This window comes from Triturus cristatus, chromosome 8 (genome assembly GCF_964204655.1).
Source record: "Triturus cristatus chromosome 8, aTriCri1.1, whole genome shotgun sequence".
NCBI lineage: Eukaryota > Metazoa > Chordata > Amphibia > Caudata > Salamandridae > Triturus > Triturus cristatus.
Window position 1 is genome coordinate 976,382,330 of NC_140591.1, and position 15,915 is coordinate 976,398,244.

Sequence of the window (15,915 nt, forward strand, 5' to 3'; positions counted from 1 at the left end):
TCTCTACTACTCACTTTCTACTACTTGGTCTCTGGTACTCTCTACTACTCACTCTCCACTACTCACTTTCTACTACTCGCTCTCTACTACTCTCTACTACTCACTCTACTATTCACTCTCTACTACTCTCTCTACTACTCACTCTCTGCTACTCTCTACTACTCACTCTATACTACACACTCTCTACTACTTGCTCTCTACTACTCACTCTCTACGACTCTCTACTACTCACTCTACTACTCACTCTCTTCTACTCCCTACTCCTCACTCTACTACTCACTCTCTACTACTCTCTATTACTCACTCTCTACTACTCCACTACTCTCTACTACTCCCTACTACTCTCTACTACTCACTCTACTACTCTCAACTACTCTCTACCACTGACTCTCTGCTACTCTACTACTCACTCTCTACTACTCTCTCTACTACTCACTCTACTACTCACTCTACTTCTCTCTACTACTCACTCTCTACTACTCTCTGTCTACTATTCGCTCTCTACTACTCTCTACTACTCACTCTCTACTACTCGCTTTCTACTACTCACTCTCTACTACTCTCTACTACTCACTCTCCACTATTCACTTTCTACTACTTGCTCTCTACTACTCTCTACTACTCACTCTACTACTCACTCTCTACTACTCTACTACTCTCTAATACTCTCTCTACTACTCACTCTCTACTACTCACTCTCTACTACTCTACTACTCTCTACTACTTTCTGTACTACTCACTCTCTACTACTCTCTACTACACACTCTACTACTCTCCACTACTCTCTACCACTCACTCTCTGCTACTCTACTACTCACACTCTACTACTCTCTCTCTACTACTCACTCTCTACTACTCTCTACTACTCACTGTCTACTACTCACTTTCTACTACTCGCTCTCTACTACTCTCTACTATTCACTCTCCACTACTCACTTTCTACTACTCGCTCCCTACTACTCTCTACTACTCACTCTACTACTCACTCTCTACTACTCTACTACTCTGTACTACTCTCTCTACTACTCACTCTCTACTACTCTCTCTACTACTTGCTCTCTACTACTCTCTACTACTCACTCTACTACTCACTCTCTACTACTCCCTACTCCTCACTCTACTACCCACTCTCTACTACTCACTCTCTACTACTCCACTACTCTCTACTACTCACTCTCTATAACTCCCTACTACTCTCTCTCTACTACTCCCTCTCTACTACTCACTCTCTACTACTCACTCTGTACTACTCTGTACTACTCTCTCTACTTCTCACTCTCTACTACTCACTCTACTACTCTCTACTACTCACTCTCTACTGCTCTCTCTACTATTCACTCTCTACTACTCTCTACTATTCACTCTCTACTACTCACTTTCTACTACTCGCTCTCTGCTACTCTCTACTACTCACTCTCCACTACTCACTTTCTACTACCCGCTCTCTACTACTCTCTACTACTCACTCTACTATTCACTCTCTACTACTCTACTTCTCTGTACTACTCTCTCTACTACTCACTCTCTACTACTCTCTCTACTACTCACTCTCTACTACTCTCTACTACTCACTCTATACTACACACTCTCTACTACTTGCTCTCTACTACTCGCTCTCTACTACTCTCTACTATTCACTCTACTACTCACATTCCACTACTCCGTACTCCTCACTCTACTACTCACTCTCTACTACTCTCTATTACTCACTCTCTACTACTCCACTACTCTCTACTACTCACTCTCTACTACTCCCTACTACTCTTTCTCTACTACTCCCTCTCTACTACTCACTCTCTACTAATCTCTACTACTCACCCTCTACTACTCTCTCTCTACTATTCTCTACTACTCACTCTACTACTCACTCTCTACTACTCTCTACTACTCTCTCTCTGCTACTCACTCTCTACTACACACTCTCTACTACTCACTCTCTACTACTCTCCACTACTCACTCTCTAGTACTCTCTACTACTCACTCTACTACTCACTCTCTACTACTCTCTACTACTCACTCTTTACTACCCACTCTCTACTACTCTCTACTACTCACTCTCTACTACTCTCTACTACTCACTCTCTACTACTCACTCTACTACTCTCTACTACTCACTCTCTGCTACTCTCTCTACTTCTCTCTTCTACTCACTCTCTACTCTCTATTACTCATCCTCTACTCTCTACCTCTCGACCTCTCTCTACCTCTCTCTCAACTACTCTCTACCTCCCTACCTCTACCTCTCTACCTCTACCTCTCTACCTCTACACCTCTACCTCCACACCTCTACACCTCTACCTATCTCTACCTCTCTCTACCTCTCTCTACACGCACACATATGCACATATATATCTCGCGATTTCCTCAGCGTCTCAGCTTTCTCAGCAGCAACACAGGGACACGGACCACAGAATAGTGCCAATAATCGTTTTTTATTTATTTAGATGCCACCATAACGCGTTTCAACTCCTGCGAGTCTTGTTCACATGGTAACGGTGTTTAGCGGCAAAGACACTTTTAAACTTGTAACGTGCTCTGTGATTGGTTCACACAAATCAATGGGCATAGAAGAGGTATTTCACTTTGTCATTTTAACACATTCATTTCCTGACATTGATACTACGTTTTTTTGATGTTTCTACAATTCAACAATTACTGTTCATGATATCGACAATTACGTCTATTTTTCATTGTAAATTGTTGATTAATAATTGCATAAATGCGGTTTTCATTTTGGAACATCATCCTAATAGACCTGCAATTTATCAGACTAATTCATCGTATACAATGCCAATAGTTTGAAAAAAGAAGCCCAGTGATTTAAAATTGTGCAAATAGTGCTTTAAAGTGCTGTTTTAGTGAAAAATAAAATGTGTCAGTGCATGTATAAAATAAAGAATATAAATTTTTCTTTGTTTACATATTTATATGTATATGTAAATTATTCTTGATTTCACCGATGTCACTGTTGGAAGTATTTTACTTTTGGGTATTGTGACATTTCCAAATTGATTTTACTCGGAACTTATCCTGAGTAATGTCTAATATTGACAGGTTAGAGAGATGCATGGGTAAATATGTATGTGATTCACATAAGAAACACTGGTGTGGTACCCGAACATACATCACAAATATATGGTGCTAAATCTCGCTCATGTAAATATAAACATAAATATATAAATACATAATAAATATATAATATAATATATAAATATATAAATATATAAATACATAAATAAGCAATATATATACACCAGTATTTACAATGACCAAATTTCACGTATGTTAAAATTCCTCATAAAATTCCATAAAATTCTATACATTTTTGAAGTCTTTAATCGGTTTATAGGAGTTCGTGCTGGACCAATAGGAGGTTATTCATATACAAGTATAAAGATCTTCCGTGATATTAAGACCACCTGGGGTCTTTGTGTCGAGGTTTAAGATATATTGGGTTTCTAATTTTCTTAATTTAACCTCTCTGTTACCTCCCCGTCTACTTGGTGGAATACAGTCAATTAAGAAAAATCTTAAATCCTGACTTCTTGAGTTGTGGTGTTCACGGAAATGTCTGGCTACCGAATATGTATTATCATGATTGTTAATGGCTCTAATATGTTGAAGAATCCGTTTGTGTGCTTGTAGCTTGGTGCTACCGATATACTGTAGCCCACAAGGACATATTAGAACATAAATAACATATTCCGTCTTGCAGGTAAGTAGCTTTTTTATTTTAACCTCCTCCTTGCAAAAGGGTGTTGTGTATGTAGTTCTGTTTATGCCTAACTGGCATGCCTTGCACGTTTTACATCTATAAAAACCATTATGTGTTTTGAGCCAACTACAAGAATCAATTACTTCTGGGCTTGTACTCACAAGTTTGTCCCTCATAGACATTCCTCTCCTGTATGTGATAGATGCTTTAGTGGGCAAAGAATCACCTAGGACTGGGTCGCTAAGAATGAGTGGCCAATTGTTCATTATGATTTTTCGTAACTCTTTATGTTGGTTGTTATAGTCCACAATGAAACGAAATTCACCTTTGTCACTATCCTCCATAGTATTTACTACTAAGGACTTTGCTTTGGGCTTGATTAAGTCTAGGCGATCACTGTTCATAGATTTTGCTATTGCCCCATCTATGGTTTTGTGGGAATATCCCCTGGCAAGGAATCTTTTTTTGGCAAGTGTTTGTTCCTGTCTGAGGATTGTCTCGTCACTATTGATACGTCTCAATCTAAGCATTTCCCCATAGGGAATGCTGTTAATTAAGTGTCGAGGATGGGCACTAGAATTGTGCAGAGTTGAATTGCCTGCTGTCTTTTTGCGATAAAGTTTGGTTTGAATTTTGTTCTTATCAATGTAAATGGTAGTATCAAGAAAATTAACAGCTGAGTTATTAATAGTGCCAGTAAATTCAAGATTTAGGTTGTTGTTGTTAATTGAATTAAGGAATCTTTCTGCCTTGCATTGTTCACCCTTCCAGATTATAAACAAATCATCTATAAATCTTAACCAGATGATAATGTTATCTTTCATATTATCCTTGAATTCGCTGGCCAGGACCAGCTCCTCCCACCAGCCCATGTGTAGACACGCGTAGCTGGGGGAGAAGCTGGCTCCCATCGCTACTCCTGTTAACTGTTGGTAATGCATGTTGTTAAACATAAAAACATTGTTATTTAAACAATATTCAACCATATCTATTAACATTTTGCTGTGGTGAGTTAATTTTGCCGTCCCCCCACTCAAGTAATATCGAAGTGCCTGTAATCCATCACAGTGTTTAATGCTCGTGTAGAGCGATGTTACATCTAATGCCATCATTAGATAGTCCTCTTGCCATTGTATGTCTCTCAGTTTGTGAAGGAAATCACTTGTGTCTCTTACGTAAGATTTTAAACCTTGTACATGACTTTGCAAGTAGTAGTCCACATATTGTGAGGTATGTTCCAGTAAACTTCCACGTGCCGATATTATTGGTCTGCCAGGTGGTTGAGTTCTGTTCTTATGAATCTTGGGAATAAAATACATGGCTGCTGTTATTGGGCTGTCATTTTTTAGGAAGTTGTATTCATCCTTGGTTATAAGGCCTTTAATTCTCCAATTTGATAGTTTCACATTGTACTGCTGGTATATTGTTTTCAGATCTGCTCCATTTATTTTAGTGTAACATTTTCCATCATTAAGTTGTGATAGGGCTTCCTTAAGGTACTCCGTTTTCTTCCAGATTACAATGTTGCCCCCCTTATCCGAGTTTCGTATAACTATAGAGGGTTCATTGCTCAATTTTGACATTAATTTATTGTAATCCGCTGTACTCTTTTTATATTTAATTTTTTCATTTCGTACCCTGTGATGTAGTTTTTTGATGGCCCCAATTAAATGTTCATTAAAAACATCAATAGAGTCTCTCTGACTAATTGGTACAAAAGTGGATTTGGGTTTGAAAGGTGATGGAATTTCCGCTCCTTCCCTTACTATGTTACTGTCCGGCCCTGTCATAAGATCATTGTCGGGTTGTACATTGCCCTCACTCCATAGTTCGTTGAGGGTATCCAGTAGTATATTTTCTTGATTGGCCTCCGTTGCCCCGATTATTGTTGTCTTTGTCGGATTTTCAGGATTTGCTTTTTTTGTTTTCGTTTTCTCTTTTTCTTGTAATAGAAAATGTTTTTTTAATTTTAGTTTTCTAATGCTCCTGTAAATATCCATCCTTGTTCTCGAATAATTGAAGTTACTTTCCGGGCAGAAAGAAAGGCCTAAACTTAGAATTTGCTCCTCCGCTTTGGTTAAGTCAATGTCAGATAAGTTTATGATTGTTTGCTTGGTTTCATCGTTTAAATTCACTTTCTCATCCATCGTCCCCTGCCTCTCCTTCTGGGATTTGATGGCCCGTATTCTCGCCTTGCGCCTCTGCCTTCGTTTATAGTTTCTTGATTTTCCATTGGTTGGATTCGTGGGCGCAGGGTTTGCCTTCTGTCCATACATTAAAAATTGATCTCATCACCTGGCTCCGGTACCGGTTCTGATATTCCCACCGTTTTGTCTCTTAATTCAGAGTCTGAACCGCTGTCTATTGCGGAGCTTAAATCGGAATTGTATGCAGTGGTAACCAGGTTATCTCTTGTTGTAGTGTCTTTTGTTTGTTTTTCCCTTTGGTTTGCCCTGGTTCTTCTTAGTGAATCGTATTTTCTAGAGAAAGTGAATATCTGACCCAATTCATAGTCTTTCTTATCTCTTATGAATTTATAGGCTTTCCTTTCCTTTATTTTATCCTCCTCTCTTTTCAAGCGTGTTAACATTTCCTTTCGTAGTTTTCCATTTAGCGTTTGGTTTGCCTCATTTTTTTCATAATTTGAGATTTCCTCATTGAGTTTGTCAATCTGTTCCAATAGTGCGGTGCGGTCAATTTCAGCGTATTTAATTAGGATTAGGACCAAGTTTCTGGATGATTCTAAATTGCATTGTGCCCATTCCTGCATCATTTTTGGGTTTGGATTCTCGTAACTTGGGGCAATGAATATTCTGAGGCCTCGTGGTATTCGACCCACATCGATGTAGCCTTGTAAAGATTTTGATTCCCACCATTTACTTTGCTCCTGGCGCATGCATTTCTCTAGCTGTCTGTATTTATCGTTAAGAGTATTGCCACTTCTGCTGTTTTCTGTATTATTGATTTGTGGCATTGCTTCCGTAGTTACTGCATCGGTGAACATGTTAAAAGCCGCCGCTTCTCTGTCCTTAAACGTGTCACCGGACATCATGATTTTTGTGATATTATTCACGCGTTCTGGGATTAAGCGTTTTGCTTGTTCAGGTTAATACCGTCCCATCCGCGTTCGTGGCACACAACTGCTAACCCCTTATTAACGTTCCGTTCGTAGTCTCGCCTACCTTGCATTTACCGGTTTCCGTCGCGTCCTCCGACTCGGCTTCCTCCGGTCACAGCTCGGTAGCGGTTTTGACTTGAATCGCTCGTTGTAGGGGGGTCAGACAATCCTAGTCCCATTGCATTTATATTTGTATGTGTAGATATATATACATACATATAAAAACATATATATAATCTCCATATCTATATAAATACAAATATAAATGCATGCATACATATACATATACATATATGCATACATATGCATGTTATGTACATGAAAGTTTGAAAAACACTAATAAAAGCAAAGCTAAAAAACAACTTAATTACAAACAGAATTGCTTTAACTTAAACGAGGGCGCGACTTATTGCATTTTCAATGCTTGTTTACTTTGGTTGCATCAAAAAGGCATTCAGATGTGTTACACATTTGCCATAAATTCTGAATGTTAGCACTCTAGTTGCTCATTAGATCACTGTAGTAAAGCTACTGCTCGCCAGGGAAGTCTGCTGCTGGTATTGAAAGTGCATGTTTCAGTCTGCATGTCAGAATTTTTTTATGAAATAGAAGAGGATTTGAGAAGTCAAAATGTGCCCTAATTTTTCTTTCTGCAGCACTAATCATAATTTCTGTGGCAAAATGAACCCCCTCATTTTGTTCCTTTGCAAATTAAATGTTTTCAGTGTTACCACTTTATTCCAATCAAGATGGCTTCAGGTGTGCCATACTTTTGTCATAAGCAAGATTGTTAGCGCTCTAGTTGTTCTTAAAAACACTCTGGGACATTCTGTCATTGGGCTATACTTGGGCTACATCTGGGTGATATTTGTGCTACATTTGGGCTCTTTTGTCTCTGGTGGCCATCTTGGGAGACTTATTTTTTATGAAGTGTCCTAATTTCCTCATTTACTACAGTCTCCTCAGTAGGAAATACTTTCAGTTTTTTACTTTGATTCCATCAAGAAGGTATTCAGATGTGTCACACATTTGCCATAAATTCTGAATGTTAGCACTCATTTGAGAAGTCACTCAAAATTTGCCCTAATTTTTCTTTCTGCAGCACTAATCATACTTTCTATGGCAAAATGAACCCCCTCGTTTTGTTCCTTTTTAAATTAAATGTTTTAAGAGTTACCACTTTATTCCAATCAAGATTGCTTCAGGTGTGCAATATGTTTGTCATAAGTAGGACTGTTAGCGCTCTAGTTGTTCTTTAGAACACACTGGGAAGCTGCAGTAGAACACAAAGGAATCAACTGACAGTCTCTGCCCTTGTTGGATGTACATGTTTTACTGAGAATGTCAGACTTCATTCTCACATGACTGAGAAAGATAATGTGAAACTACAAAAAATATTCTCTCAGTTTAGCTTATAGATCACCTTCCAAACCTCTGTGGGAAAAGCATGAGAAAATAGTTTTCTCTCAAACATGATTCATGATATCCCAGCAGAAGGCTTTTTCACATGGTAAAATCACCTTGGAAAACACCACAATTCCTGAAATGAGTATGGTACCATCAACAAATGATTTATAATGTAACTAAAGTCTTAAAACCTTCTATTAACTGCAATGCTTTTTAATGAGGTGCTATCAAGTATATTGGTCCCAAGATGGCTGCCAACACTTCTTGGATGAAGTGCTGACAGCCAATCAGATCTCACGATGAGATGTGTGGTTAGGCTCCGCCCAGATATATCTATGATTTTACTTTTGATTTTCTCAGCAACTACTGAACGGATTTACACCATTTAACCAAAAGGCACGAGTGTGAACCAAGGGCTACCTCTTTGCCAAATTTCGTGTAATTCCATTCAGCAGTTCGGGCTGCAGCTGCGATTAACGGTTCCTTTGGCAAATTGCATGGGGAAAGCATGTTTTGGGACCCCCCCCCCGTTTTTCTTGGCCCTGACTTGACAAATCAAACTGAGACCTTCAGGATAGGAGCGGACTGGAGCGCCCCAGCAGTTTTGAAAATTTCGCGAAGATTTGTCAACCGGCGCCAAAGTTATTCAAAATAGAATGTTGCGGATTTCCTATGGATAATAGGTCCTAACTATAACTACCTACTGACGACCGCCAGTAGGTAATATATATATATATACATATATATATATATATTACCTACTGGCGGTCGCCAGTAGGTAGTTATAGTTAGGACCACGTTTCCATAGGAAAACCTCAACATTCTATTTTGAATAACTTTTGCGCCGGTCGACGAATCCTCGCGAATTTTTCAAAATAGGTGGGGCGCTACGCTCCGCTCCTACCCTGAAAGTCTCGGGGGGATCCGTCAAGCGGGGGCTGAGATAAAAGGGGGGTCCCAAAACGCGTTTTTCCCATGCATTTTTCCATAGGACCTTTAGAACGAGCTACAGCCCGAACGGCTGAACAGAATTACTCAAAATTTGGCAGAGAGGTAGTCCCTAGGTCAAGGAAGTGCCTTTTGTAGGTTTGGTGTAAATCTGTTCAGTAGATTCTGAGAAAATAGCCTTTAAATCAATATATATATCTGAGCCAGCTTACGGTACGCTTACCGTACGCTTACGGTAAGCGTACGGCGGCGTGCGCGAGCGCGATTCTGATTGGCTCTTAGATCTTAGTAAACATTCGAATCGGCCGAAACCAGGAAGCGGCGGCCGCCATTTTGTGTATTTCACTCTGAAAATAAAGAGTGAAAACAAGGAAAGGGGGCAATGAGGAGAGTTACAGACCCCCTAACATTTGTAAGGGGGTCAAAGAAGGACAGAAAAGTGCAAAAAAAACATTTATTGATTTTAAAAAAAATCACGGGGTACGCGTACGGTAAGCTTACGGTAAGCGTACGGTAAAAAAAATAAAAATAAATAAATGAAAAGCAGATTTAAGAGTTTAGAAATTAGGGAGCTCTAAAAAGAGCTGTTGTGTTTATGAAGTCATTTTTTTAGTGGTACCTACAAGTAAGTACCGATGCAGAGTCTAAGGTTCAAGAGGAAGACTCTGTTCCCTTCATCATTGAAGTGCACACCATCTCCTCTATAAATGTCTTGCATGTCATAACGCAAGTTGTTGTGGTAAATGGCACCCATACCATAGTCACGGAGGAAAGCAGAAACAGATTTGTTGACGTGCTTTCTTGCTTTGTCAATCTGTGGACAGAAATGATTGGACCAGTTCCATTTTTGCCTTTGGCATATGTTGGAAAACACAAAGGCAGTTTTAGGGAAAAGTGTAAACAGTTGTGCAAAGGTGTCCTTCATAAGCATTTCCAGACCTACCCCAGTCAAAGTGCCTAGGTCATTGCCACCACAGTGCACTATTATGAGGTCAGGGTGTTGGATTTGCATGAAGGATTTCACCAATGGCATCAATTGGTGCCACTTTAACCCTCTCTGACCAATCCATTTAATGTCTACATTTGGCAAAGCTAGGTCTCTCACCATACCTGTTTTCTCTGCAAACTTTTCACTCCAGAAGACATAGCTGTGCCCTACAATCCACACTGTGAACATCTTCAAAGGAGAACTGGATGCACTCAGGAGGTGTCTTTCAGTAGAATGGCAATATGAAAAGAAAGACAGTTTGGAAATGGAGGCATACATATTTTTTTCAAAACAAAAAGAACTGATTGGCTGTTTCATACCATTCCAGAATAAAAACTAGGCTGTATGTGAAAATTAATAGAAGCATGTTTTGTATTGGTACAAAAAAATGTGTAACCAAAGAACAGGACTATGGATTTGCTGTTAGGTTTGAAAAGTCAAGCACTCTTGCTGTGTGGAATTGAAACATTGTGTGTCGAACTTCTGACCTAACTGCACACAGCAGTGTTCCATGAGCTGTTGCTATGGTAGCAGGCAGAAGTCAAGTTGGGGGAAGGGTACTAGGCAGAAGTCAAGTTGGGGGAAGGGTACTGTTGGAAAAGGGTTGGTTTTCAACCAATAGAAATGTGTGATTACCTGTGAAAAAAAAGGTGGAAGCACTGAGATTTGAAACTTACATGTATATGTGTGGAAAAATAGAGGGAAAGTTAGCCATTATCTGGTTCTGCTGAGAGGAGAGAGGTGTAAAGAACAGAGATCCTGGCTCTGATAATCTGCTGTTTGAGTGCCACATTTCTTTCACAACTAACTAATTTTAAAGGTGAGTTTACAGTTTGAGAGGGGATGTATGTGGTAACTTAAGAAATGAATAATAGAAATGGGAATTGTTTTTGTTGTAGTTACATAATGTGTCAGTCTGTAAAAGTGATTTCAAATTGAAAAAAGAGATTTACACTTGCCCCTGAAAAAAAAAGAGCAGTAAGTGTGCTTTCAAAATGGCAAAGAAATTTCGTTTTGGCACTAATGTGAAAACATGACTCTGTGTGCATAGAAGAATTATAGGCAGAAATGTATTGCGTCTTGCTCTGGTGATTTCACAGTTGCAGTAGATGGAAAAGAGGAGCGAATTTTTTGGGGAAGAAGCAGAGGCTTAGCACACACCCATGTGCTTGCCGTGTATAGTCATGCACAGTATTTAGAAGCCAGTGGGGTTTTCAGGTTTAAGTCTGTAATGCAAATACATTCAGCATCACTCAGGCTGGTTGCCCTTGCTGGAGTGTAGGCAATAATAATAATAATAATTGTAGTCTCTCAAGGACAATGTAATGTGATAAATGATTTTTAGTGTTTTTTTTTAAAAAATAAAAAAAAAGGTACGCTTACCGTACGCGTACGGTAAAAAAAAAAAAAAAAAAGTTTTTAAAAAAATGTAAAAAAAAGATGAAAGATAAGGTTGGCTCTTAAAAGAACCGTTGTGTTCATGCAGGGACAGAGGAAAGGAACCATGGGAAAATCATTCAAAGCTACAAATGTGCTGATCTATTTTGTTGTTCACTAGGGAAACACTGGTCTCCCTATGACAAATTAGACCTTTACAAACTGCGCAATGAATATCAACCCTCCGAAATCGAAGGTTCATTTCCAGAGGGCCAGCAGAAGGAGATGCTCCCCCCACAGATGAAGGGCTCACCTGACCTGCAGAAGAAGGAGTCTGCCCTGCAGATGATGGTCCAGGCTGAGCTGCTGTGGATGTACTGGCTCGTCTTTCTGAAGAGTTACCTCCAAAAAGATGACCATGTGTCCTTCTGTGTACTTCTTTGAGGTGCCTCATCATGGTGTGATTCCCAAAGGAATACTTCCTGTCAGGATTACCTCTAGAAAGTACACGCTTACACAGAATGCAAGTAACTAAGGGTGCATTCACCTTTTGCTGGCCTTCTGGAAAAGTAAAATAATCCCAAACATAAGAAGGCTTTACTTTCCTCGCTCTCTGCCTCAAGACAGTGCTGCTGGTGCTAGCCTCACTCTCAGAAGGGCTCTGCTGTTCTGCCATCGTATCCCAAAGACAAACCAGCTCCTTCTCCTAAGGGATCACAAGCAGAAATGAGGGGAATGGGTGTGGTGTAGGAGAGTTCTAGAACTGAAAGTAGTTTCAACCAATCAAAAGTTGTGTTTCATGATCACATGACCTACCGTACGCTTACGGTACGCTTACGGTACGCTTACGGCAAAAAGTACGCGTGCGCGTAAAAAAGACACGCGCTTGCGCGCATGCGCATAACAGTCACTCCCCGGCACTACCGCGTAACGTGCGCGTATTGCGTAAGCGCGCACGCGTCCCACGCGCGGCTACGCAACGTACGTAACTCTACGCAAGCAGCGTGGATAGATTACGGACGTTGCGTAAACCGTACGCTTACGGTACGCTTACGGCAAAAAGTACGCATGCGCGTAAAAAAGACACGCGCATGCGCGCATGCGCATAACAGTCACTCCCCGGCACTACCGCGTAACGTGCGCGTATTGCGTAAGCGCGCACGCGTCCCACGCGCGGCTACGCAAAGTACGTAAATCTACGCAAGCCGCGTGGATAGATTACGGACGTTGCGTAAACCGTACGCTTACCGTAAGCTTACGGTACGCGTAATATAAAAAAAAAAAAAAAAATCTAGAATTACATTTTACATGTTTATTTTAAAAATTATATATAAAAAAAATATTTAAGAATTTTTTTAAAAAAAGCATAGTCTTTATAAAAGATAAATAAATTAAATTAAAAATTTGTTTGAAAAAAATGAAGAATAAAAAAAAAAATTAGCATTTAAAAAACCTTGCAAATTCACTGAAAAAACCATAGGTTTCATACACGTTATAGTTAGGAATTAGCATTTAAAATACCTTGCAAATTTACTGAAAAAACCTTGGTTTTCACACACGTAATAGTTAGAAATTAGCATTTAAAAATCCTTAGAAATTCACTGAAAAAACCATAGGTTTCATACACGTAATAGTTAGGAATTAGCATTTAAAAAACCTTAGAAATTCACTGAAAAAACCATAGGTTTCACACACGTTATAGTTAGGAATTAGCATTTAAAAAACCTTAGAAATTCAGTGAAAAAACCATAGGTTTCACAAATGTTATAGTTAGATGGACATTTTACTCGTAAAAAACCAGTGAAATTGCCCCGTTATAGTTAGTTCAGCTAACTATAACTCGCGCGCCCGCAATGCACTGCTGATGACGTCACATATTACATCACTCATGACATGGTCAGTGACATCACTCATGACATCACTGATGACATCTCAAATGACATCACTGATGACATCACTGATGACATCATCCTTGTGATAGAGTGGTAGACCTCCTCTCACCCTAATATAACCTTTGACACACACATTCAAAAATAGAGACTAAAATTTTCAAAAACAATGGACATACCAATACCAGTTACAACAACCTCTTCAGTAATTGTAAGATCCACATAAACAACCACTCATTCACCAACAGTCCAATACAGTCACTCATACATGTACTCACTCATCATATGTAATCATACACCTATACATCCTGTTACACAATGCCACTCATCCATAGAGTTACTCACACACATAGTCACTCATGCTAATAAAGAATCAAACATACATTTACTAGCATATACAGTTATACACACACCACCACACTTACTTCTACAGAAACTTACACATACTTAGTCTTTTAAACAATCACTTATAGAAACACATACTTATTCATACTGGAACTCTTTCAATCTCTCACTCTCACATATACTCACATATATACACCAATAGTCACATATACTAGTTTAAAACATATGTAGTTACTCATAAAGACACTATTGAGACAGTCATTCACTCTCTAACACACCCATACACACACTCATCCACCCATACAGTCCTGCACACATACTGTGTTCAACACATACAAACAGTGAGTCACTCATTCATGCACCTATGCACTACGTAATACCCCCCACCGAACCATGCAGACACTCAGACTGATACTCAAAAAAACAACTAATAACCTATATAGACACCCATGTAGCTACTCACCAACCCATGCAGCCACTTATACACAAAGTGAGAGACTGTCACAGATATTTATATGTTTAAACATTACTCACTAAACCATGTATTCACTATGATACACTTAATCAGTCAGTTACACAATCAATTTTTCAAAAAAAAAACAACCATTTAGACACTTATATACCCAGTTATTCTTCCATCGACCTTGAGATATACATATATAACACATATTTAATTTTCTGAAAAACACACATTCACTGGATGATGTCATCAGTGATGTCATTTGAGATGTCATCAGTGATGTCATGAGTGATGTCACTGACCATGTCATGAGTGATGTAATATGTGACGTCATCAGCAGTGCATTGCGGGCGCGCGAGTTATAGTTAGCTGAACTAACTATAACGGGGCAATTTCACTGGTTTTTTACGAGTAAAATGTCCATCTAACTATAACATTTGTGAAACCTATGGTTTTTTCACTGAATATATATATATATATATATATATATATATATATATATATTCACTGAAAAAACCATAGGTTTTAGTCCTAATATGGTTAGGAATTAGCATTTAAAAAACCTTGGAAATTCACTGAAGAAACAATAGGTTTTAAGGGTGTTATAGTTAGCTGGACATTTCACCCGAACAAAACCATTGAAATTCCTCCAATATAGTTAGTTGTTCTAACTACATCTCGCGTGCCCGCAATCCACTGCTGATGATGTCACATATTACATCATTCATGACATGGTCAGTGACATCACTGATGACATCTCAAATGACATTACTGATGACATCACTGATGATATCATCCAGTGAATGTGGTTTGGTTTGTTATTTAAATATGTATTATATATATATATAGCAATTTGCATTGAAGAATGAGTGGATATATAAATATAAATACCTGGATGGAGGATTTAGTAGCAGTGTGATTGACTGTTTACTTGACTAATTTATAGTGTCTCACTAAATATATTGGATAGGGACTAAACTGTGTGAATATCTGTATCACTTTGTCAGTTGTTGTGTAAACTGCTACACCAGTTGGTTACTAGCTACGTGAAAGTCTATATTATTTATTGATTAGTTAACTGAGTATTTGTATGGGAGAGTGAATGTGTGTGTGGTTCGGTGGGGGGTTGTGACTGCCCAAAGATGTGTGAATAGTTGATTCAGTATTTATATGAAGTTAAAACTACATGTTATAACAGCTGTTTGGGTGAGTGAATATCTTTATGGGTGTGGTGATGAGCCAATATATGTCTCAATGGTACATGTCCAACAAACTAGAAAAATAAAAGCCAGTGTATGTGTCAGTTGTTGTATATAAATAAGTATACATCAGTAAGACTTCAGTAAATCTTTATTTCGCTGATTAAAAATCAACATAAAAAGTACAAAATACAAATACAATATACAGTGTACAGTATATTTACATTAGATCTGAGCCGACGGACATTAAAAACAGGTTAAAAACGAAACTTTAAAAAGGCACTTTGCAAAGGGCACATTACATTATTAATTTATCATTATTCAGTCACAGGTATTCCTCAATCTTACCGACACTCTCAAGAAATTTACAATAGAGCACAAAGTGCAGGTGTCCACGGCCATTTGTAAGAAATTCAGGGCACTCTTGGCTTCACGTATTTTAGCCTCCTTTAGGATATGAACAAGAAA